This window comes from Toxorhynchites rutilus, chromosome 2 (assembly GCF_029784135.1).
Source record: "Toxorhynchites rutilus septentrionalis strain SRP chromosome 2, ASM2978413v1, whole genome shotgun sequence".
Classification (NCBI taxonomy): Eukaryota; Metazoa; Arthropoda; class Insecta; order Diptera; family Culicidae; genus Toxorhynchites; species Toxorhynchites rutilus.
In genome coordinates, this window is record NC_073745.1 from 81,324,598 (window position 1) to 81,348,415 (window position 23,818).

General features: G+C 38.5%; 1 protein-coding gene across 4 annotated transcripts in view; it reads right to left on the reverse strand.

The window, feature by feature from the left end:
• The window catches only part of LOC129765809 (5-hydroxytryptamine receptor-like), a 489,787-nt gene that overhangs the window by 322,767 nt on the left and 143,202 nt on the right, over positions 1-23,818 (reverse strand). Inside the window, exon 3 of one of the 4 annotated variants that reach the window (XM_055766244.1) lies at positions 8,770-8,848. The exons of the other annotated variants lie outside the window; for them this stretch is intronic. The gene's annotated coding sequence lies outside the window, so the exon portion shown is untranslated. The remainder of the gene's footprint in view (positions 1-8,769; positions 8,849-23,818) is intronic. 4 annotated transcript variants of the gene reach the window in all.

Here is a 23,818-nt window from a genome sequence, read left to right on the forward strand (position 1 = left end):
ACAGGCAAGCGAACCCCGTGCAGGTGATTCAAGTGCCGGAGCAAAGAACGGAATCGATACTAAAATCGTTACAGACGCCCCAAATTATTCGGGATCTTCCGTGTTTCGACGGAAACCCGTTAAAATTAAACTCATTTTTAAAGGGGATTGATAATATAATCCCTCTGCTGAATGAGGCACAGAATACTAACGTCTATAGAGTGTGGATTCAAGCGATCCGCACAAAAGTAATTGGGGACGCTGACAACGTACTCGAACTATACGGCACCAACCTAACGTGGGCCGAGATAAAACAAACCCTAATCACACATTACAGCGACAGGCGTGACGAGGTCTCCCTCACCAGAGACCTCTTCAAATTGAACCAAATCGGAAACGTGGAAGAATTTTACTCCAAGGTATCGCACATCGTTTCACTGCTCACAAATAATCTGAGCATAACAGAACAAAATGCAGCCGTGAAACAAGCAAAGAAAGAATTTTTCCAGGACATAGGGCTAAAAGTTTTCCTCGCTGGCTTAAGAGAGCCGCTAGGACCAATCATTAGAGCCCAATGCCCCACTACAATGAAAGACGCTCTCCGACTTTGTATGGAGGAGCAAAACTATAATTATGTAAAATCATATAAACCAATGCTACCACCGAAACCATTTAATCATCCAAGAGCTCCTATTCCTCCAAACATACCTACCCGGCCAGTGAATCCTTTTAAATTTTCAGCACCATACAATGGTCCTGTGAACGTACCCCGTTTTCCACCGAACCCCAAACCAATCAATTGGCAACCTAATTTCTCTCCAAACCCAATTCAGAGACCCCCAATTTTCAGAAATAATTTCACCCAGCAACCAAATCCTAATTTTCCCCGCAATCAGTTTGGACAAAACCATCAAAATAATTTTCCCAAACCAGTCCCTATGGAGGTGGATCACTCGATCCGAAGTAGGAACGTAAATTACATGAATAGAAACAATAATAACCATTTTAAACCACGCCAGAATTTAAATCCTTTTCACCCAAGTCCCAACTATCATTTCGAACATTGTGAAGAAACATATTTGCCCGATTATGGACATGCTGAAAATGACAATTATGCCTTAGCGAAGGTTGAGGGAAATTACCCAGACTATGACCCCCATAACAACATCTATTCAGAAAATGATCCAAACATTTTCGGAGGAAACATCGAAACCAATGAGACATCTGAGAACACAGAAGGAAATGTAGATGATTTAAATTTTCAACCGGATTCAGACAGTTCAAACGGGAGATAACAAATTTTATCCCATATGTAAAATTAAACACGAAAATAGGAGAGATGAAATTTTTGATAGACAGTGGCGCTAACAAAAATTACATCAATCCTGCGAAAATTGCAAATCTAAAAATTTCCAAACTAAATCATTCTTTCGTCAGAAATATCAACGGCACCCATTCCATTAGCGAATCCGTTGAATTTTCTCCCTTCGATGGAAAACCTCCCATCACATTCTTTTTGTTCAAATTTCATCCCTACTTTGACGGACTTATTGGCTATCAAACATTGACTGAACTTGAAGCCGACATAATCACTTCTTCTAACACACTTAAATTTCCAGACTATACCATCCAGATGAGTAGGAAATATCCTAATTCCTACGACATCAACTTGAATGCAAATGAAGAGGTTCCTATAAAACTTCCAATAGACATACAGAACGGTGACTTCTATATTCCAGAACTTTACTCCTTAACAAACGACGTGAATATCCTTCCAGGACTCTATCGATCAACCGATAATAAAGCTACTGTCATGATTAGAAATACTAGCCATTGTCCGGTGAGAGTTAATTCAAACAGACCTATTTTTTCCGAATTAAACAATTTTGACGAAGTCTCACCTCCTGATTCAATGAATAATAACCCTCAAGAACTGCTGAAACAAATCCGCTCAGACCACCTAAACTCAGAAGAACGCCAAAATCTGTTCAAAATAATAAAGAAATACAGCGATATATTTCATCAAGAAGGACTAAACTTGACCTTCACAAGTGCTATTAAACACGAAATTAACACCAAAGATGAAATACCGGTACACTCGAAATCCTATAGATACCCTTATTGCCATAAAGCTGAAGTGCAACAGCAAATAAGCAAAATGCTCGATCAGGGTATTATTCGTCACTCGAGCAGCCCTTGGTCTTCCCCGGTGTGGATTGTCCCCAAGAAAGAGGACGCATCAGGGAAGCGAAAATGGCGTCTAGTGATAGACTATAGAAAATTGAACCAAAAGACTATCGAAGACAAGTACCCTATACCCAATATAAATGAAATATTGGACAAACTGGGACGTTGTCACTATTTCTCTACATTGGACTTAGCTAGTGGGTTTCACCAAATTGAAATTCAAGATCGGGACATACCAAAAACCGCCTTCAGCGTGGAGCATGGGCACTATGAATTCCTTAGGATGCCATTTGGTCTTCGGAATGCTCCATCCACGTTTCAACGCGTGATGGATAATGTCCTTAGAGATTATATTGGCACCATATGCCTTGTGTATATGGATGACATTATAATTTTCTCCACCAGTCTTCAAGAACACATTGAAAGCCTTTGTAAAATTTTCGATAGACTTAAAAGATTTAACATGAAACTTCAGTTGGACAAAAGCGAATTCTTGAAAAAAGAAGTTGCTTTCCTGGGTCATATTGTGACTCCAGAGGGCGTTAAGCCTAATCCCAATAAAATACAAACAATAAAAGAGTGGCCTTTACCTAAGAATGAGAAACAACTCCGTGGGTTCCTCGGCGTGTTAGGATATTATAGGAAGTTCATTAGAGACTTTGCGAAAATCGCAAAGCCCCTAACAAACTGTTTGAGGAAAGGTGAGGAAGTCCATCATTCAGAGGAATTTATTGAAGCTTTTCACAAATGTAAAAATATATTAACAAGTAGCGACATACTGCAATACCCCGACTTTACACGAGACTTCATCTTAACCACAGACGCCTCTAACCACGCGATTGGAGCCGTATTATCCCAAGGCATAATAGGTCGAGACAAACCAGTAGCGTTCGCCTCGAGAACTCTAACCAAATCCGAAGAAAATCTCTCAACGATCGAAAAGGAATTACTAGCCATTTGGTGGGGCTGTAAATACTTTCGACCATATTTATTTGGCCGCAAATTCACACTATACACTGACCACCAGCCCTTGACTTACGGTTTAAATTTGAAAACCCCCAACAGTAAATTGATCCGCTGGAGATTAGATCTTGAAGAATACGACTATGACATTAAATACCGACCAGGCAAACAAAACACTGTTGCCGACTCCCTATCTCGGATTCCCCTAGAGATCAATCTCAACGAAGACACAGATAATAACGAAGACGAAAACGATACCGACGACGCAACCGTTCATTCGGCAGACACGGATGACTCGGAATTCATACCTATGACACTAAAACCACTGAATGCATTTTCAAATCAAATAGTTTTAAAAATTGGACAGACAGACAGTGAAGAAGTCGAAGAGATTTTTCCACGCGTGTTCAGAAAAACGATAACAAAATTACATTTCGGAGTTCCGACCCTTCTAAGAATACTACGTGATTACACAAATCCAAAAAAATTAAATTGCATCAATTGTCCAGAGACCGTCCTACCTTCTCTTCAAATAGTCTACAAAAACTATTTTAGCCGAAATAAAACTTTTAGAATGAGAATATCCCAAATCACCTTAGAAGACGTCACTACCGAAGAACGCCAGAACGAAATCATACGAGGACAACACGATTTCGCCCACAGAGGTATTCAGGAAAATCTTCAGCAAATCTCTCGAACATACTATTTCCCTAGCATGAAAAGAAAAATCAGAACGTACATAAGATTATGCGATCAATGCAATAAAGCCAAATATGATAGAGCACCTTACAAAATCAAACTAGGACAGACCCCCATCCCAAAACGGCCACTAGAGATTATCCATGTGGACATATTCATATCTCAACCGGATATGTTCTTATCCATTGTAGATAAATTCTCTAGGTTCGGAGTTTTAGTAAGTATCAAGTCCAGAACAATACAAGATATAAGAAGAGCCCTTCTGAAGTTCTTTAGCACTCATGGGAAACCTCAACTTATTGTATGCGATAACGAGCCATCCATGAGATCTATTGAGGTTCGAGGACTCCTCGATGACCTAGGCATACAAATATATTTTACACCGACAAATCATAGCGAGACCAACGGAATAGTGGAAAGATTCCACAGTACACTCGCCGAGATTTATCGTTGTAATAGGCATAAGTATGAATCACTATCCAACAAAGAATTATACAGAATTTCTTGCACTTTATATAATGAAACCATACATTCTGCAACTAACATGAAACCCCGAGAAATCTTTTTAGGTATCAAGGACCAAGATGAAAGACCTCTGGACGCCGAAGAAATATTGGCAAAAAGAGATAAATTATATGACGAAGTCGTATTAACACTGACCAAAACACAAAGGAACACACATAAACAACACAACCGGCATCTGGAAGACGAACCAAAATTGGTCCCAGATCAGCAAGTGTTACATAAAGTGCAGGGAATTCGGAATAAAACGAGAAAACGATATTCAACGGTTCAAGTTGTCGAAGACAGATTGAAAAGCTTTATTGACGACTCGAATCGTAGATTACACAAAAATAATATAAAAAGAATAAATAATAACTAATAATATTTTTTCTTTCAGATGGCACTTTGTCTGTTGATCCTTCTTGTTCTGCAAATGCAACTTTATTTTGGACAAATCATTCAAATTCAAGACATTTCAACAAACCCCGGACTATTGACCATACGAATGGAATCAACATTCATCAAAAACGGACATATTCACGTTTATCACGAAGTAGACCTCGACCTATACCAACCTATACTTAACCAACTCAACACCATAATCACCGGATTAGAAACCTTTCCTAACATCAGAGAAATCACAAGAATGTTGCGTAGTAAAATGCATGAAATTACAAACTTATACAGAATCCTTTCCCCTAAGGAGAGACACAGAAGAGGAGCCTTCAATTTTTTAGGGTCTACAATAAAATTAGTTACAGGAAACCTAGACCAAGAAGATTTAGACAGAATTAACACGGAGATTGAACATCTCAAGGCAGGAAATCGACAGTTAATTAATGAAAACAATTTACAAGCAACAATCAATGAAAAACTACAAAATAGAATAAATAAAATAATCCAATCCATTAATGACCAACAAAGTAAGTTGGTAAAACAAATTATTTCAAATAGACAAGCTATATTAGATCCCAACAATGTAAACCAAAATTTCACGGCCCTCAGCAAAGTAATCAGAGTTTCATTTCACCTAGACCAAATACGAAACCACCTAGACACCGTATTCGAAACCATTCAATTAGCTCGCGTAAATGTGATTTCGAGGAACTTCCTAGAACCGGAGGAATTAAAAGTCATAGTGCATCAGTTAGAAAAACAGAACATTACATTGCTTAATTCAGAACAGGCTTATGAATTTATAAGTATAAAAATAGTCTTTAAGAACAGCAAATTATATTTTGTTATCTCAGTGCCATTTGTTAAAACGGAAATATTTAACGAGTTGCTGCTGGAACCATTACCAATCAACGGAACATCTCTAAAACTACCATCAAGGACAGCAATAGTAGGAAGCCAATCAACTTATCTTCTCAACGGGCGATGCCAACCTGTGGGACAAAATACCATGTGCGATCAGAACAATCTGATAGACGTTTCCAACGACGCATGTTCAAAAAGTATTCATACAAACGGATTGCAAACTGACAAACAGAACACTATCAGGTAGTTTTCTAATATACTTCTCAAACTGTGCAGTAATCATCAATGGCACAAAGTTTGACAATCGAGAAAGACACAACAAACAAACACCACTGGCAATATCGCTAGATGGTCTACAAATAGAAAAAGGCGCTCTCGAGGAGAATATAACTATAGAAAAACTACAAGAATTAAACATCCGCAACCGTGAACGAATGGATTCAATAGAAGAATCATTTGCAATCCATATCTCAACAAATATCGGAATATTTTCGATAATTATAATTTCTGGAATAGTAATAGCCATAACGAAAATCAACAAACGCACTAGTAACGTATTTAAAATTGGCCAGCATCCATTCCCAGAACCCCGCAGAACATTACCAGAGAAGAAGGAAAATTCAGAGAAACCAACATCCGCTAAAATCGAACCGGGACGGTTCGAACTTCATGAGGGAGCAGTTACCGTCAATTCCAAACGGCAACACCAGCCATGCACCAGCTCGAACAACCTAAACAGCGGCATCATCACTTTTGGCCAAACGTCCCATCTTCACTGAAATAACATATTCAACGTAGACACCACAACACGAATCAGCATAACAGGCAACGGTACGCAACTCGAGAATGTAGGTATCAAATTCCCTTCGGCTCATTGAGTAGGCATAAATCATAAGTCATGTAAACTGGAAGCGATAATAAAGTTAGTCTTAATCTTACAGTGAACAAGTGTAGTTCTTTTTTAAAAACGCTCTCCTTTAATTTAAAAACGTAAGTTATATATAAAAATGGAATGTTGTCTGTCTGTCTGATTCTTATGGTTCAGAACCAATCGACATGAAAATTGGTATGTAGGGGTTTTTGGGGTCGGGGAAGGTTCTTATGATAGTTCGAGACCCCTCCTCCCTCTCTAAGGGAAACATACATTTTTGCATTATTTGAGTATTAATCAAGCAAACGAAACCAAATTTGACATGTGGAGGTTTTGGTGTGCAATAAATAAAACACAAATTTCTGCAAAGCTCGAGAACTATTCAAGCAAATCGAGTAAAATTTGACATATAGAGGTTTCTATCGTGAACCAACACTCCTCTCTCCTCTCTAAAAGGAAGAGGGGGGGGGGTCTACCATACAGATGAAGCAAAAGTTTCTGCATAACTCAAGAACTAATCAAGCAAATGGAACCAATTTCGGTATATGGAGGTTACAGAGAGCAATATACGTTTCTATGTTGGTTTGATCCTCCTCCCCTCTCCCTAAAGGGGGGGGGGCTGCATTACTCGAGTATCAATCACCCGAACGGCACCAAATTTGGGATGTTTTTGGGGTTTTTGGGTACGAGAAATGTTTCTATGAGGGTATGACACCCCTCCCTCCTCTGGAATGAAGGGGGGACTCCAAAAAATTAACACATATTTCAATCAAACATATTCCAACCAAACCTGACAATTGAAAACTTCGGATAACTCTGAAGAAAATTGGAAAATTTTCGAAAATTAAATTCTCATATGTTCTACAATTTCATAGTGACAAGCGTTGTTAGTCCATTTGATGTTTGCGCTAACAAAATTGATCTTTGTTCGAAAGAGGAAATTGATTTTAATGTGATAAAACGCACTCTTATAGTTTCTTCTAACTATATAAATAAAAATGGATCGCCGAATGTGTTGATGAGAGCAGAACTCGAGCAAGGAATTGTCCGATTTAGGGTTGTCTTTATTCCATCATATTTTCTGTATCAAACATTTATTCCATGTAACGGAGAAACGTGTTATTTGCAAGTGGATGGAAAATCTTGAACGAGAACTGTGTCTGAAAATAATTCCCTAATAGTAATACTATAATGATGAGTTTTGGTAGAAGTACTATGAGTTTTATAGTAAAAGGTAAAGGTAGAAGATCAATCAATGAACAGTTTTGCGATTGGACCCATGAACGTGAATGTGACAACGAAAAATAAATTTTGAGCGGAACGGAGTTTGCCGGGTCACAATAAGTTATATATAATACCTACTTGTACTCAGTTTTGACAAGAGTTGATCGTGAAACTTTCATGCAGTACAAATGCAGTCATGCGCTAAATTGCGCAAAAAAAAACAAAATGAGATTGTGTAATATTTTGATTACAAAATATTTATGAAGCATAGTTGATAATAACATAAATCCCATATCGATCATCTTGTACATCACGCCATGAGTTCATAATAAACTTTGCGGTAGGGCAGCACGGTTAGATCTGTCAGCTTATCAATATTCCATGAGGCTTCTTCTTCTTCTTCAATGGCACTAACGTTCCTAGAGGAACTTCGCCGTCTCAACGTAGTATTACTTGCGTCATTTTTATTAGTACTTAGTTGAGATTTCTATGCCAAAAAACACGCCTTGAATGCATTCTGAGTGGCAAGCTCTAGAATACGCGTGATCACAGTGCAAGTCGGAGGAAATTTCTTTGACGAAAAATTCCCCCGACCAGAACGGGAATCGAACCTGAACACCCGGCATGTTAGTTATGACGCTAACCACTCGGCCACGGGAGCACATTCCATGAGGCTCCAACTGACTGATAATGAGGATGAAATCAGCCAAAAGATAAGAGGTACCTGCTTCGGTGTGTGTCTAATTTAATGAGATTATGCCGGTCGAAAAGAGCGCTAATCCGCGATAATTGATTGGGTGGAAGCGAAAATTTGGCGCTTCGAGGATGAGAACCGTAATCCTCTGGCTCAGGAAAGCTATGACCGTTCTCATCCAAAAAAGTAGCGGCGGTTAGCATTTCCCATTTCGGAGTAAATATTTTACCAAGAACGATGTTTCGAGGCTTACGAAGTACGATCGAAGGCGAAGCTAAAAATAATTAGTCCTTCAATATCCGGGACCCGCATCTCCGATGGAGAGATGGAGACAGAGAGGGAGGATGGAATATAAATCTCCAGTTTTGCCATTCGACATTGAACTTACCACTCGGTTCCCCGGTAATGGGAAAACTTTGCCACTTACGATAACTCACACGGAGGCTTTTACGGGCTTACTTGCTCACCTGGAAGAAAAGAAAAAGAGAGAGAAAGCGTAAATATGTTTTTTTTTATTTGTTGCTCGAATCGCAGCCCGAGAGACCATGAACCTGTGTGCCTACAAACAATGTATCGCACTAAAGTGGCCGTAAAGCTCTTATCGGAGCAATATGTTAGGGTTTTTGCCGGGTTATGAATATGAATACACGCCTCGAGTGTGCTCCCCACGGAATAGGATCTGGAGAAATCAGGTCGCGGAAGCGGCCCCTTTCTATTTGCCGGAACACAATGTCCTACAATGTATGCCGAGATTGGAACGGAGATAAATTGCTGGAAGATATTACGGTAGACAGCATTTTATGCATGATTCATTGTGAAAAAAGGCTCCTCTATTCCAGCACACTAGAGAGTGCTTGATAAGTTCCAGACTGTTCCAGACTGTTCGACATAGTTGTTCCGATTAGTGAGAACTTTTCAAAGCTCGCACCAGTTGGAGCATACCCATTTATCACACTGTAATTAACCCCCCCAACCTGTTATTGTTTTTTATATTTGATGCAAAAAGTAAACTCATAAATATCCCCCCTTCAAATTCTAACATTTCCCACAACAAGCTCCCAAACAAATGTTCCACCGATTACGCTCGTATTCCAACGCACGCTCCCCTAATGAACCAGTTTCCTCTAATCAGCAGGTTTATGTGTTTCCAAAATGCTAATTTTAACGGCAACAAACAGAATATAAAAAAAACCCGAACCAGTCGACCTAATTAGTGGTCCCCCTGATAATGACGAGTAGTGTTGTGTGCACAAAAAGCGAAACGAGCAACACTATGAATCATTTATCTTTTTTTCCCTGCGCACAGAACATTGGGATAATATACCTCGACTGACATGAATTTCGCACTCCGGTTGCCAAACAATTACTATTCCATTTGCACGGGAGTGTTTCCCACCCACAAACGATGATGCGGGTTTTCTCGCCTCGCAGACACAGGAAAACATTTTCTAAACAGCAACGAAACACAGCCCAGGATTACTCCCACGTCGCCCACCTCTCGATTTTAATATTCAATTCCAATAACTTAAAGTAATATCCACCGAAAATGGTCTCGAAGCCGAAGCCACCGCTATGCGATCCTCGTGTACCCACAGACTTGACAGCATCCTTGAGAGAAAGAGAGATAGCGAGCAAGCGAGCGAGAGTGTATCTTTCCCCAAATGCAAATATTATTTCTACCATATCTAAATATTCCACTCTTGCACAGGCTTCGGCACTAGAACGACTGGGTTGGGGGGGAGGGGTGTTTGGTGAAAAAAAAACTTACGGCGAAAAACAAGTGCGCCTTAAGGCAGTATTCTAGTCTAGAAATTTGAAAAAAAAAATATTTTTTTTTCCTTCATATTTCTGTATATTAGGCATTCAATAACATATCCTAGAAAGGGCTTATCGAAAATCCAATTATTTACCCAGTTAGAGTCATTTTAGTGACGCGGTATCTAACCTGGTACGGCCATAACAATAAACTTCAAACGCGTTTTTCTCGAAACAAGCTTTTTCAAACTAGCATGCACGATATCTCAAGTTCTACTGAACCGATTCATGTCGAATTCATATGGATACAATCTGCAGGCATCTCTCTATCGCATGAACCTCTAAAAAATGATATTTTCAAAATTTTACTATTTTTAAAAATTCGGGAAACGTAAAAAAGCGTTTTAGACAGCATTTTGTTTTTCAAACGGCCGCCATTTTGTCAAAAAAGGTGCTTTTGACTTGTCCGAGGTTCATGCGATAGCGGCATCTTTACTGATTCTGAATCTGTTCGATTTTTTCGTTCCAGATAACCAGAAGGGCTGGAATCGTGTACGCCATGGCACAACTTTTTTTCACCCTCTCACTTCATGAACTCTTAACTATTCTAGTTATGAATATTTTTTCACCGTTCAATTTTTGTTTTATTGTCGAAAGATAGAAAAACAAATAATGATATAATGGATAGCACAAATATTATTTGTTTTATTTTTACGGAGCTTGAAAAAACGTTCGAAATTCGTGTCCCTACACTAGAATACCCCCTTAACGTTAGCAACGATGATTCCTGGAACGCTTCTGTGCGCTTCTAGCAGTTGTTTCGTAGGCTTCCCGTGGAGCTTTCCCCGCCAAGAAGCTTTCGGAGGGGACAACAGCTAGGAGAGTGAGTGGGTGAGAGAAAAAGGGGGAAAGGAAGTGGAGTTGGTTGTTCGTGGAACTTTTTAATGAATGTCAATTTGTTGATACAAGTTTGATTTATATTCTCTCGGTGGGAACAAAACTTTTTATTTCATCTTTTGGTTTTCTATTTTCAGCAACGCTGATTACACTCGTGGATGCTGTAGAAGAATAGCAAAAAAAATCATGCGGTGTTCTAAAAGTTCCAGACGTGGTCTCATAGCTACTAAGCTACAAGACGCAATTATATGAACGTTTGAGAAGACGTAAGCTCGGGTTACGTGTATTGATTTCAATTTATCAGACAACTGCAACATTGAAAGTGCATCAGGAAACGTGTATACGAGGTCTGTTAGATATAATCGGGCTATTTGAAATCGTACTTTTTTTTACAAAAACACCACGCAGAATCAGTCAAACTATTGGGTCTCGATCCTGCCCGGCTACAAACAATTTTATTGACAATTTCTGTGTGGAAGTGGCTTCCCAAAATGCAATTTTACAATATTTCCCAGCGATCGAAAAACAACTTTGAATTGTTGATCAAAAGGGATCACATATTTAATCTTCAACAATTAAATTGTTCTTCAAGATAGTCCACTTTGTCCCTTCATCAATTTTGCTTGCTGCCCTCCACGCTCTCAAAACAGGACATCGTATTTTTGCAAGTTCATACAATATGGGGCAGTATTATTTTTGACGTGAAACACGGATTAAGCAACGGATTATTCTGCAACGGATTATTCTGAATTAAAAAGGATTATTAAGCAACGGATTATTCTGAATTGAAATAGTTTTTTTTTTGGCGCACCAATCTCGTGTAGTGTCGTGTTCGTGTCTCGTCTAATGCCCCTTCCCCCATTCGAAATGCTCTGAACGGATTCGAATGATATATTAGTTGTCTCAACATTCTCTCTGTTTGTCAATTTTGCATTTTGAACGAATAATTTCCGAATTTCATCGACGTTTTCTCCAGCTTTCAATTGTCACTAACATTCTTGATAATCCCAAAACTCTTAGTGATTACATTTTAAATGTGTCGAAAAACATGATACTAACACTATTTCATGCAAGTCTGTTTTTATTTTATTCATTGTTGAAACGCTGCAACGTCAAAAGTTAATGCAAACAAATCTCGGTCCTGAAAACAGTTGAGCTAACAAATGATTAGAATTAACAAATTATGGCATTTACACCAAATATGCATATTGCATATGATTTTATTTTAGTCTCGTCAATGTCCTAGATTAAATTAGGAAGTGGTGTGATAACTACTAATTGCTATTTGCCTAATTATTCTCTAGCTTTTAGTAAATTATCTGTACAGGTCGGACTCGATTATCCGGGATTCGATTATCCGGAATTTTAGACTCGATTATCCGGAGTATTTTATTTTTGATTTTCGGATATTTTGAATAATTTATATAATAACTCTATATTGAATAGCTAATATGGGTATCAAATGAAAGGGCTTGACTAGTAGAACACAGTTATTTATGAAAAATGTAAACCCAAAACCACCACAAGATAGCGCCATATTTTTTTTCAAAACCCCATCAATATGGGTATCAAAAGAAAGTTCTCTATTAGTAGAACATAGCCGATAATGAAAAATCCAATTCCAAGATGGCCGCAGTCCCTAAACAACTAATTACTTTTTAAATGGTTTCATTCAGCTTGACCTGTTTCTACGTATGTTTGAATGTTTGTAGGGTTGTCCCACATTAAGAGAAAATTGACCCCGTTCCTGTTGAATGATTGATCTGAAATTTGGAGCATACATTTAATTCTATTTTCATTATGAAACTGCGTATTCCATGATCTTGAAAAATTCAATTTGGTCGCCGCTAAAAAAATTAACAACACTTAAAAAGGTTTTTAAATATTTTATTTTCTAGTTCTTAGTACATTATCTGTATCATTAGAATATTTCTTCACAAAAAACCATTCAAATATATTTTTCTCACTTTTTGCTTAATTTCCTTCGGAATATAACTGTATTCTATTAGTCAAATAATTTCATTTGTTACCGATATTGAGGGGATTGCAAAAAACACAGAGTTGACCATTTTGTGGCTGTGACCTTTTCGAATTAGTGTTGTTCATGTTGGTATTGTATTTTCCAAGTCAAGCAATTCAGCCATTTTTTAGCAGCGGCCAAATTGAATTTTTCAAAATAAAGGAATCCGCAGTTTTATAATGAAATGTTATTGGAAATTATAAGCAAATTCACTAAATTTCATGAACATGGTATAACACGAAACACATATTGAAAGGACCTATTTACTATAAAAAAGACAACAAATTGGAATTTTATTTCAAATATCTCGAGAATGGCAGCACATAGAGGGAGATTGATACTGAGCTTTTTTGTTTTAAATCACTGAAAGTTTCTCGCGGCTTACACAACAAACCTGCCCAGCTTAGCTCACCTCTTTTTTTAAAATATTTTCTCAGGGTTGGCCACCGACCTCGGGAGGACTCTTCAACCCGTATTTTCCCGAACGGAAACCTAAATCCGCCTTTTCCAATGCACTGGTTCTGGGACAGATTGATAGTGATTTAAAAGAAGGTTAATTGTATGGATATATGTGATTATTTTATTGAACAAAAAACGTGGGTTAGTCGATGTGGTGCAGGTTGTCACAAGTTGGGGCCCGTTGATGGCTTCGTTGGCATGAGAGAGGAGGAGTTGACGTACCTGATACCTTTCCTTCGTGGGGACAATTTGGTGAGGTGTGGCTGACACGTGGGTGTTCTATTCCAAACCAGAATTCGCTGGCTTCGAACGCCTCGGGATGATGAATCGAGTGGGCGTCTTCTACGCAATCTTTCACCCTTTCCACTCTCAACCACTTTATTTCCGCTTCCTATTTCTCCTTCTTTACTTTTCTCAGTCGACTACGTATTTCTTTTCAACATTTTAACTTCCGCTATGCTTTCTTAGAAACTCTCCTTTTTTCTCCGTAACGTTTTATTGCTTCCGTTTTTCTTCACAATCAAAGTCCAAGTCCCTTTCCGAACGCTTAATCACCTTCCTTTTTCCTTCTCCTTCTCTCTCTCTCTCTCTCTCTCTCTCTCTATTTCCTCTTTCCTGATGGTCTAATTTTCTTCGGACTCACGCTGTCACTCTGAAGTCGCCAGTTGTAACAAAACAAAATGGACTTATAAACTACGAAAAAAACATAGAAAAGACAATTTTAAGTTTCAAGCGTTATTGTGGCGTAACATCACACCAGGATTCATGATTTGTGGCTAAAACTGATTGTTAACATACCCTAATTCTAGGTTTCGAAAATTCATAAAAATTAGATGTTCCACAAAGTTCGCCAAAAATAGTTTTACCATCTTAGACTAATTGACTTCTTTTTCATATGAAAAAAAAATTAAAAACATTAAATAATGCATATTTTAAATATTGCAAGTTATTTGTTTTTCGTAAATAAAAAAAGAGTACTTTTTTTGCTCAGTGTATATTTTTCCCGTCAATACCCTGTAACTTTTTCCAAGACACTATTTCGGTACAACTCATAGTTTTTGAGATATAAATTATCAAAGATTTCTCTTATTAAAATCAATACGCCCTAATGAAAAGTTACACTTAAATCAAAATGGCTTTAATTTGATGTATCGGTCATTTGAATCGGTGCAGTAGTTCAAAAGTTAGGAATTTTTGGAAAAAAGTTATTTTTGGAAAAATGTGGAAAAATTGGTTTTTCGAACAACCCTAAAATGTATATGGGCACCCTAATGAAAAAATTAAAAAAAAACTGGTCCCTCGGATAGCAGTGAAATGTTGTGGGTGTAAAGACATTGGTCATTAAGCAACTTTGCATACTTGGAATATTCCAAAAAAAATAAGACTACTTTTTGAAAAGGGCAATTTTTTCTCATTGTTTTTACAACAAATTGCCTACTAAATTCTGGTTAAAGGATGAAATGTAATCAATTATCTAAATTTTCATAACAAAATACCAAAAACTGTTAAAAAAAAACTGAAAAAAATAATTTAAAAATAGAATTTTTTTTGAAAAAAAAATTGAAATTGAATTGAGAAAAAAGGTATTTTTTTTAGAATTCTCAAAAAATTATATGAAAAGCCCTTGCAATTTCTAACAAGTCTTCCATACATCGCAAGATGGGGAAAACAGTTTTTCTAGCAACAACTTTTTGATGGTTTCTTTAAAAAAAAATTATCCTAATTTCGTTTACAGTCAAGATAACGATATGGTGTATTCGACAAAGTTTTCGATCTTATTAAAATATGAACTTTTGTTGAAGACATCAACATTCTATTTTTATAGTTTCTGAAATATATGACATTTTTGTATGGAGATTCCTGAAAAAATAATGTTTTTCTCGTAACATTTTTTGTGTAATTTCTCGCGATTGACATATTCTTGACAGATTTAAAATAGAATAGAATTATCAGAACCAGGGTTGCCAACTATTATTTTCAAAAATCGGGCAGAATGATAAAAAAAATCGAAGAAATCAGGAGAGCTCATATTGTTTTGACCGGACACTATTTGGAAACTCAAACGCATGATTTTCATAGGCAGACATACATTTATTCAGGTTTATGAGCACAGTTTTGTTCCACGATCTTTCGCCATTTTGCACACAGCCTAGAAATGTTATCCTCCCAGAATATTTTTGCATTCTCGTTCGAAAACTGTTTTTCTAAATAAATGAAAGATATTTTCTATGCTGTCCATAGCAGTGTCTTAGAATATCGACAAATATTCACGAGTAATGAATATGATTTTATTTCAGTGTAAATGACTTTTTTCCAGCTAGAAACACACTTCCCTCATTATATTGATGACAATAACAAACGAATTCATTTTGTTCATATCGCTGATGCATGAACAAATTTGCTATGATGAATGAATGCGGCATTGAGTGGGGTTCATAACTTCGCTGTTATTCATACTTTCGAAACGATATTCATTCTGGCATTGATTCTGAGTCAAAATTCAAAAATAAAAAAATTAGTCAGGCTGGACCATTTAGAGAATTAAAACGCCAGAGTTCTATGAAATGAACTTTGCAAGAAATTGCGCATGATTTCGTTTGGCGAGACGGTAACAACGGCATAAATAAAAACTAACAGCTCACAGCTGCCTCAGGTTAAAAGTGAACAGCAGCTGATATTCATTTGGCTAAAATGAAATTCATTTCCGACATCTTGAATAATCAAGATGAAAATGACACAGGGTGGAAAAATGAACTTCAAAACATATTGAAGAACAAACGTTGATTTGCTCAGATTCACTACTTGTCGGGATCTGTCATTTGGATTTTCGTTTGAAATAAATAGGATTTCGATGCAACCTAGATCGAAAATATATGCATTTGAGCTTAGCGAAGATGATTTTTTTAACACTGGTCCATAGTGTTGTGTGCTTGAGAGAATTTCACAGGGACCCTAACCTGTGAGAATCTGAAGATGCAATATCGAGTTAGTTCAGCTGGTAGGATAGCAAATTCCAGCCAGACTCCAAAATAATAAGTCGTGTTGTTAAAAAGAGACATGAAGTTTGGCGTTGCTCTGATGGAACACGAAGGCTATCACATTGACTAATTCTGAAAGTTCCTTTAGTCTGTTGCGAGCAGTAGTTGTGAGAATTTATCACTGTTTGATTAGTAGAAGCTCATATTGGAGCTTCGAGAATAATTAATAAATTCAGCTTCGAGATCAATTTCGAAAGATGATGCTAATGATGATGAGTTTTTGAGGAATATCAGGAAATGTATAGACATAGCTGTGAAGTATGAGTTAGGACTACGTGTTTGAAGTATTCAAGGAACAAGCAATAATTCTTTATACGGCTTTTCGCTATGCGGCCAAATTTCTTGGAACCGATCTAGACCGTAAACCAAGGTATGGGTGTAATAAACAAAAAAGATTAAAAATTATACAAGTGCGAACTGGAGAGCTTTTTTATGTATGACGATTCTCATTTCCAATCAAAGACAACTTCGTATATTAGTTAAAGACCCTATTCGGGCTTTCGGAAAAATGATGTAAGCTCTAAGACATCTGACTTAAGACTAGTTTATTAACATTCTTGAAACAAGCGAGAAACGTGTCCATACCATGCTGGAGTTATCCTTATCGCCACCGCTCATATCGTTATTGGTGCTTTCCTCTATGTACGGTCTATGTTTATTCACAATTCTGCTTTGTCGCTGATGTGCTTATCGCTGTTGGGTTTATTGCTGTTGGTGGTTCGTCTTATCTTCGGTTTATGTTGATTCAGGGTTGTACGCTTTCTATATTCGTATTGGATAGAATGTATTCCTTCTAATGTTATTGGCTTTCCTTGGTATGAGTCGATTGCGATGACGTATCCATAACTTATTTATTATAGATAATTTTCATTCTAACAAAGTAAAATGTACTAAATCAGGATAAATCAGGATCATTACAGAAAAATCAGGCTAAATTAAGTGTTTGTCGGGATATCAGGGAATGTGTCAAAAAATCTGGGAAATCTTGAAAAATCAGGAGGGTTGACATCTCTGATCAGAACATGTAAATCGTGATAGTTTATGTAAAAGTTTATGTAAAATGTAACGAGTTGAACATTAACAGTAATTTTTCAAAGAAAACATGAAAAAGTTTCTGCTAGAAAACCTCTTTCCCTGTGAAAGTGCTCATCTTCTGATGTATAGATGACTTGTTGAAAATTGTAAGGGCTTTTCATATTTATTATTTTCAGAATTTAAAAAAAAATATATTTTTGAGGACCTACAAAATATATGAAATGATTTGAGTTTTCATTTAAAAATATCAATGCTTTTTTAATGAAAATTTTTCATTGAGAAAAATTATATCAAAATTGAAATATTTTTTTCTAAAAAAACGTCTTAAAATTCTGAAAAAAATATAAATAGCCATTACAATTTTCAACAAGTCACCCATACATCGGAAAATGAGCACTTTTACAGGGAAAAGGGTTTTTCTAGCAAAAACTGTCCCCCAACGCTTCAAAATGTTTGTATGTATGGAAGCAGACATCTCTTTTTTTTCTTTTTTCATCTTATTTGGGATTGCGCCCAAAAAAAAGTCCAAACGACGTCAACGGGGATCGAACCAAGACAGGATAGAGTGCAAGACTGTTTTACGCGACCACGCTATCCACATAGCTAATGATACTGTTGTGCAGAAGCGTGATAATATTACATCTCATTACAAATTGAAGTTGGAAATTGTTTTCAAATTTTACTCTTCGAAAACACTTTCCAGCATAAAGGATATAAATCTCGGTCTGGGCCGTGTACATATGTGGCAAAGTAATGCGTGCCCATTTTAAACGTGTCTCCTGTTTCGCTCGGTCGTATTAATCTTAAATTGCCGTACCATATATATAAAATAAGGCTGTCAAAAAAGTCCTGCGGTATTTCCGCGAGGTGTCGTTGTAAGCGCGTAGTTCTAGTTGTATTCATTGTATCGAGTCATACTATAGCTTGTTGGAAAGGTATTTTTGCGCGCTATAATATAGTCCTTAACAGTGTTTTGTTTGGTTAAGTCGTTCGTGAGTTATAGTGTCGCAAATATGGAGCAAAATAAAGAGAAAATCCGACATATTTTACAGTACTACTATGACAAAGGCAAAAATGCATCTCAAGCTGCCAACAAAATTTGTGCAGTTTATGGACCCGATACAGTTTCCATTTCCACCGCACAACGATGGTTTCAACGTTTTCGTTCTGGTGTAGATGTCGTCGAAGATGCGCCACGCTCCGGAAGGCCTGTCGTCGAAAATTGCGACAAAATCGCTGAATTAGTCGAGAAAGACCGGCATAGTAGCAGCCGTAGCATCGGCCAAGAGCTGGGGATAAGTCATCAAACCGTTATTAACCATTTGAAGAAGCTTGGATTCACAAAGAAGCTCGATGTATGGGTGCCACACACGTTGACGCAAAAAAACATCTTTGACCGTATCGACGCATGTGAATCACTGCTGAATCGCAACAAAATCGACCCGTTTCTGAAGTGGATGGTGACTGGCGATGAAAAGTGGGTCACTTACATGAAGCGCAAACGGTCGTGGTCGAAGCCCGCTGAAGCGGCTCAGACGGTGGCCAAGCCCTCATTAACGGCCAGGAAGGTTCTGCTGTGTGTTTGGTGGGATTGTCAAGGAATAATCTATTATGAGCTGCTTCCCTATGGCCAAACGCTCAATTCGGACCTGTACTGCCAACAACTGGACCGCTTGAAGGTAGCACTCATGAAGAAGAGGCCATCTTTGATAAACAGAGGCCGCATTGTCTTCCATCAGGACAACGCCAGGCCACACACTTCTTTGGTGACGCGCCAGAAGCTCCGGGAGTTCGGATGGGAGGTTCTTTTGCATCCGCCGTATAGTCCGAACCTTGCACCAAGTGACTACCACCTGTTTTTGTCCATGGCGAACGAGCTAGGTAGTCAGAAGTTAGCCACAAAAGAGGCCTGTGAAAATTGGCTATCCGAGTTTTTTGCCAATAAGGAAGCGAGCTTCTATAACAGGGGTATTATGAAGTTGGCATCTCGTTGGGAACAAGTCATCGAACAAAACGGCGCATATTTGACTTAAAACAGATGATTGTAACTAATTTTATGAACAAATGAAAATTAAAAAAAAATACCGCAGGACTTTTTTAACAGCCTAATATTATACAAATGCTTACCAGTATTCGAAAGTCATCATTAAACAATATCTTCTCTTCATATAACCGTGACTACCCTAGCAGAGACAGCAGAACAACTTCTGGTATTCAGCTCTTCGGTACATTCAAGAACGCTCTGCATAAAAATAATAAATTACTTAGCATACCGTCTTGATAGACGCATCATTTGTTATATATTAGCTGCAGACCTTACGATTCCACATCATATATTTGAAATTTTATTTCTTTATTCCCACTATGTGTTTTTTCATTTTTTTTCTAACTTGCTTTCCTTCACGTCTTTTATTTTTTTTTAACTTGTTAATCGGCAATTTTGTTCACTTTTTAACTAACTAAAATAACTTAATTTTACATTCTTAATTTTAATACTCATGTTCAGCTGTAGCTTCGATATCATAGCTATATTAATATCATTCTTTTTAATCGTTATATTTACGTAATCTGATGTTATGCATTTTCTCTAACTTTTTATCATTTTCGTTCATCATTTACTGTTTGCTGGATAATTCAACTACTTCATTGAGTCCTCTCCATGAAGTTTGTAATGTTTTGTTCTGCTCCAGTGAGAATATTTTTAACCCCTCTGCCTCCAATTTCGATGGGTGGCGCATGGAATAATTGCACTATTTTGCTGTGCAGGACGCACAGCAAAACTAGGACAGTGCCCTATCGTTTCTGGTTTAATCAAATTATCCAAACGTGTATGAAGAAAGGCCAACATCAGTTCATCCTACTCATCCTACCCTATTGCTGAACGGCTTTAGCAAAACAATAAGTCGTTAAATTAAGCTTTCCCGGGATCAAAATCCAATCCACATCGAGACGAACACCATGCCTCCCTCCTTCCACTTGATGGTTTCGTCAGTGGAAATAAATTTGGCAACGGATCCTTCGAGCACTCGTCAGAATATTTCCCAGCCTTAAGTGCTTTCGCGAAGTAACCAGACGAAGGAAAGTCGCGTCCAAGTTCCGTTATCGGTTACCGCGTGATTGTTGTTTTTTTGCCGCTGAAGAGTTCATTTCACTATCTGGATAGTGAGTGAAGTGCCCTGCCTGCAAGTGGATAAAGGCTTTCATCCTCGGAAAGCCAAGCATTGGTTTTTGTTTTGTCGCTGCTTCGCCGACATTGGAGATTTCGCCGAGTCATCGTGCCAACAGTGACAGTGCGGGTAAGCTTTCACCGACGACTGTGTGTAGTGGTGTCGTAGGCACATTCCCACCACCAACGAGCTTTCAGCACGCTCCCGTTCATCTGCACTGGAGTGCGTTCATAGGTGAATAAGATTGAATATACTGAGAGAAAATATTTAATAATTATAAGTTTTTTTTTTTTTTTGTTTTTGTGAATTATTTTATTGTGAAATATTGTTTAAAAAAAATACTTAGAATATAAGTGAAAATTTAAAATGGCAGAGAGTGGGGGACCTTCGGATATGGAGGTCTCTGACTCTAGTTCCCTCCTAACGGATAAAAAAAAGTCACTCAAACGTGTTCCAAATACGGAAGATACTTCTTCTGGGGACGAGTCAGCTAACCCTACCAAGCCTCCCTCCAAAAAACTAGCAAATCTCCCATCTGCCCTTAACGATCCCACTCTACCTTCAACCTCGTCTTCTCCCTCTGTTCTTCCCGCTCCTTCTCAACCTTCGCCTTCCCACTCTCAATCCCCGTCCTCGCCTTCCCCCCCTGTTATTCCCACTCCCCGTGTAAAGGTCTATCCAGAAGATGCGCCCGGAACTGGTCCCTGGGTTGTTTTCTTCAGGCCTAAGCCAAATGGAAAGGCGTTGAGAGTCATGCAGATCGCGAAAGATCTGGCAAGGTATACCTCCGTTTCGGAAATTTCGAAGGTTAGACCAAACAAATTGCGAGTTGTCGTGAATGATCGAAAAGATGCAAACAAGATTGTTGTCGATCAGCATTTTACAATTGAGTATCGGGTCTACATACCCTCTCACATAGTCGAAATTGAGGGTGTGATAACCGAAACGGGCTTGACGTGCGAATACATTACGAGTGAAGGTACCGGCCGTTTTAAAAAACTGCCCTCGACGACTGTTAAGATCTTGGGTTGCCGCCAGCTCGGAACAGTCTCCCATGAAGGAGAAGAAAAGAAATTTACGCCGTCCAACTCGTTTCGAGTCACCTTCGCTGGTTCAGCTCTCCCTGACTACGTGATGGTAGATAAATTGAGGTTAGCCGTGCGACTTTTTATTCCAAAGCCAATGACTTGTCTAAAGTGCAAGTCAGTTGGTCACACGGCTGCTTATTGTGCCAATAAAGAACGATGTGCCACTTGCGGAGAACAACATGAGGGGAAATCCTGCAGTGCGACTGAGCATAAGTGTCCATATTGCGGGGGATCCCCACACGTGCTCTCAGCTTGTGAAACATACAAGGCTCGCTGGGAGAAACAGAAGCGCTCTTTGAGGGAACGCTCTAAACGCACTTTCGCAGAAATTTTGAAGGGCGCTTCTCCACTGGCTCAAGAACAACAACCAATCAATACACACAATGTCTTCGCTACGTTGCCAGTTGACGAAATGGAAGCGGATACAGCTAACGGGGGCACGCCGTTTATTTCTCAAGGGAATCCCCGGCGCAAAAATGTGACCACTCCCAAAGTTTAAGGACAAGTCCCTCCGGTGATACCCCCTGTTAGCTTGCCCAAAAAATCGAGTGCAGCGGATAAGCAAAATCAGGTCCCTCCTGGCCTCCGTGGTAATAGTTCACCTTCGAACGACCCAGCACTCGAGGGGACACCAAAAACCCCAACTGTCCCTGTTTTTCCGTCAAGTTCAACTTCCCAATCGGGATTTATAAAGTTGTCTGACCTTGTGGATCAAATCTTCACGTGTTTTAATGTTTCCGACTCCATCAGAACCATTGTCACCGCAATGCTTCCAGTACTAAAGACAATTTTGCAGCAATTGATGCAAACATGGCCCCTCCTTGCAATGATTATCTCTCTTGATGTCTAATTTAAATAGAGAGGTCGGAGATATCACTGTTTTACAGTGGAATTGTCGTAGTCTTATCCCTAAATTGGATACATTCAAATTTCTAATTCATAAACTCAATTGTGATGTTTTTGCTCTATCCGAAACCTGGCTCTCTTCTCAAAATGATCTCTTTTTCCACGATTTTAATATAATACGCTTGGACCGTGATGACAGATACGGAGGGGTACTATTGGGGATCAATAAGTGTCACTCATTTTTTAGAATTGACCTTCCACCTACTGGAGGGATCGAAGCTGTTGCTTGTCATGCAAACATCAGAGGCAAAGACCTCTGTATAGTCAGCTTGTATTGGCCTTCGAGAGCTGCGGTTAGCCGCAAGCAACTTGTTGACATGTGCTCACTCCTTCCTGAGCCACGATTAATCTTGGGAGACTTCAACTCTCACGGAACTGCCTGGGGGGAACAGTACGACGACAATCGTTCATCGTTGATATATGACCTTTGTAACAGCTTCAATATGACCGTTTTGAACACTGGGGAAACAACACGTGTACCTAAACCTCCTGCTAAACCAAGTGCTCTTGACCTCTCGCTTTGCTCGAATTCACTATCGTTAGATTGCAAGTGGAATGTAATCCAGGATCCCAACGGTAGTGACCACTTGCCAATCAAAATTTCTATCACCAATGGGTTGAATTCTTCTGAATCAATAAACATGGCATACGACCTCACAAGACACATTGACTGGAAAAAATATGCGGACGCGATTGCTCTAGCCATCAATTCCAGAGATGGTTTGCCTCCATTGGAGGAGTATAACTTCATTTCTCGTTTGATATATGACAGCGCGGTTCGCGCTCAAACGAAACCCATCCCAGGTTCCACTATTCGTCGAAGGCCTCCCAATCCATGGTGGGATGGCCAGTGTTCCAAGCTTTATGGAGATAAATCGAATGCATTTAAAGCTTTTCGGAAACGTGGAACCCCTGAAAATTTTCAGAAGTATTTGGACCTTGAAAATCAATTTAAAAACTTGATCAAAGGGAAAAAACGTGCTTATTGGCGAAATTTCGTGGGAGGTTTGTCACGAGAAACGTCAATGAAAAAATTATGGAAAGTGGCTCGAAACATGAGAAATCGCTCTTC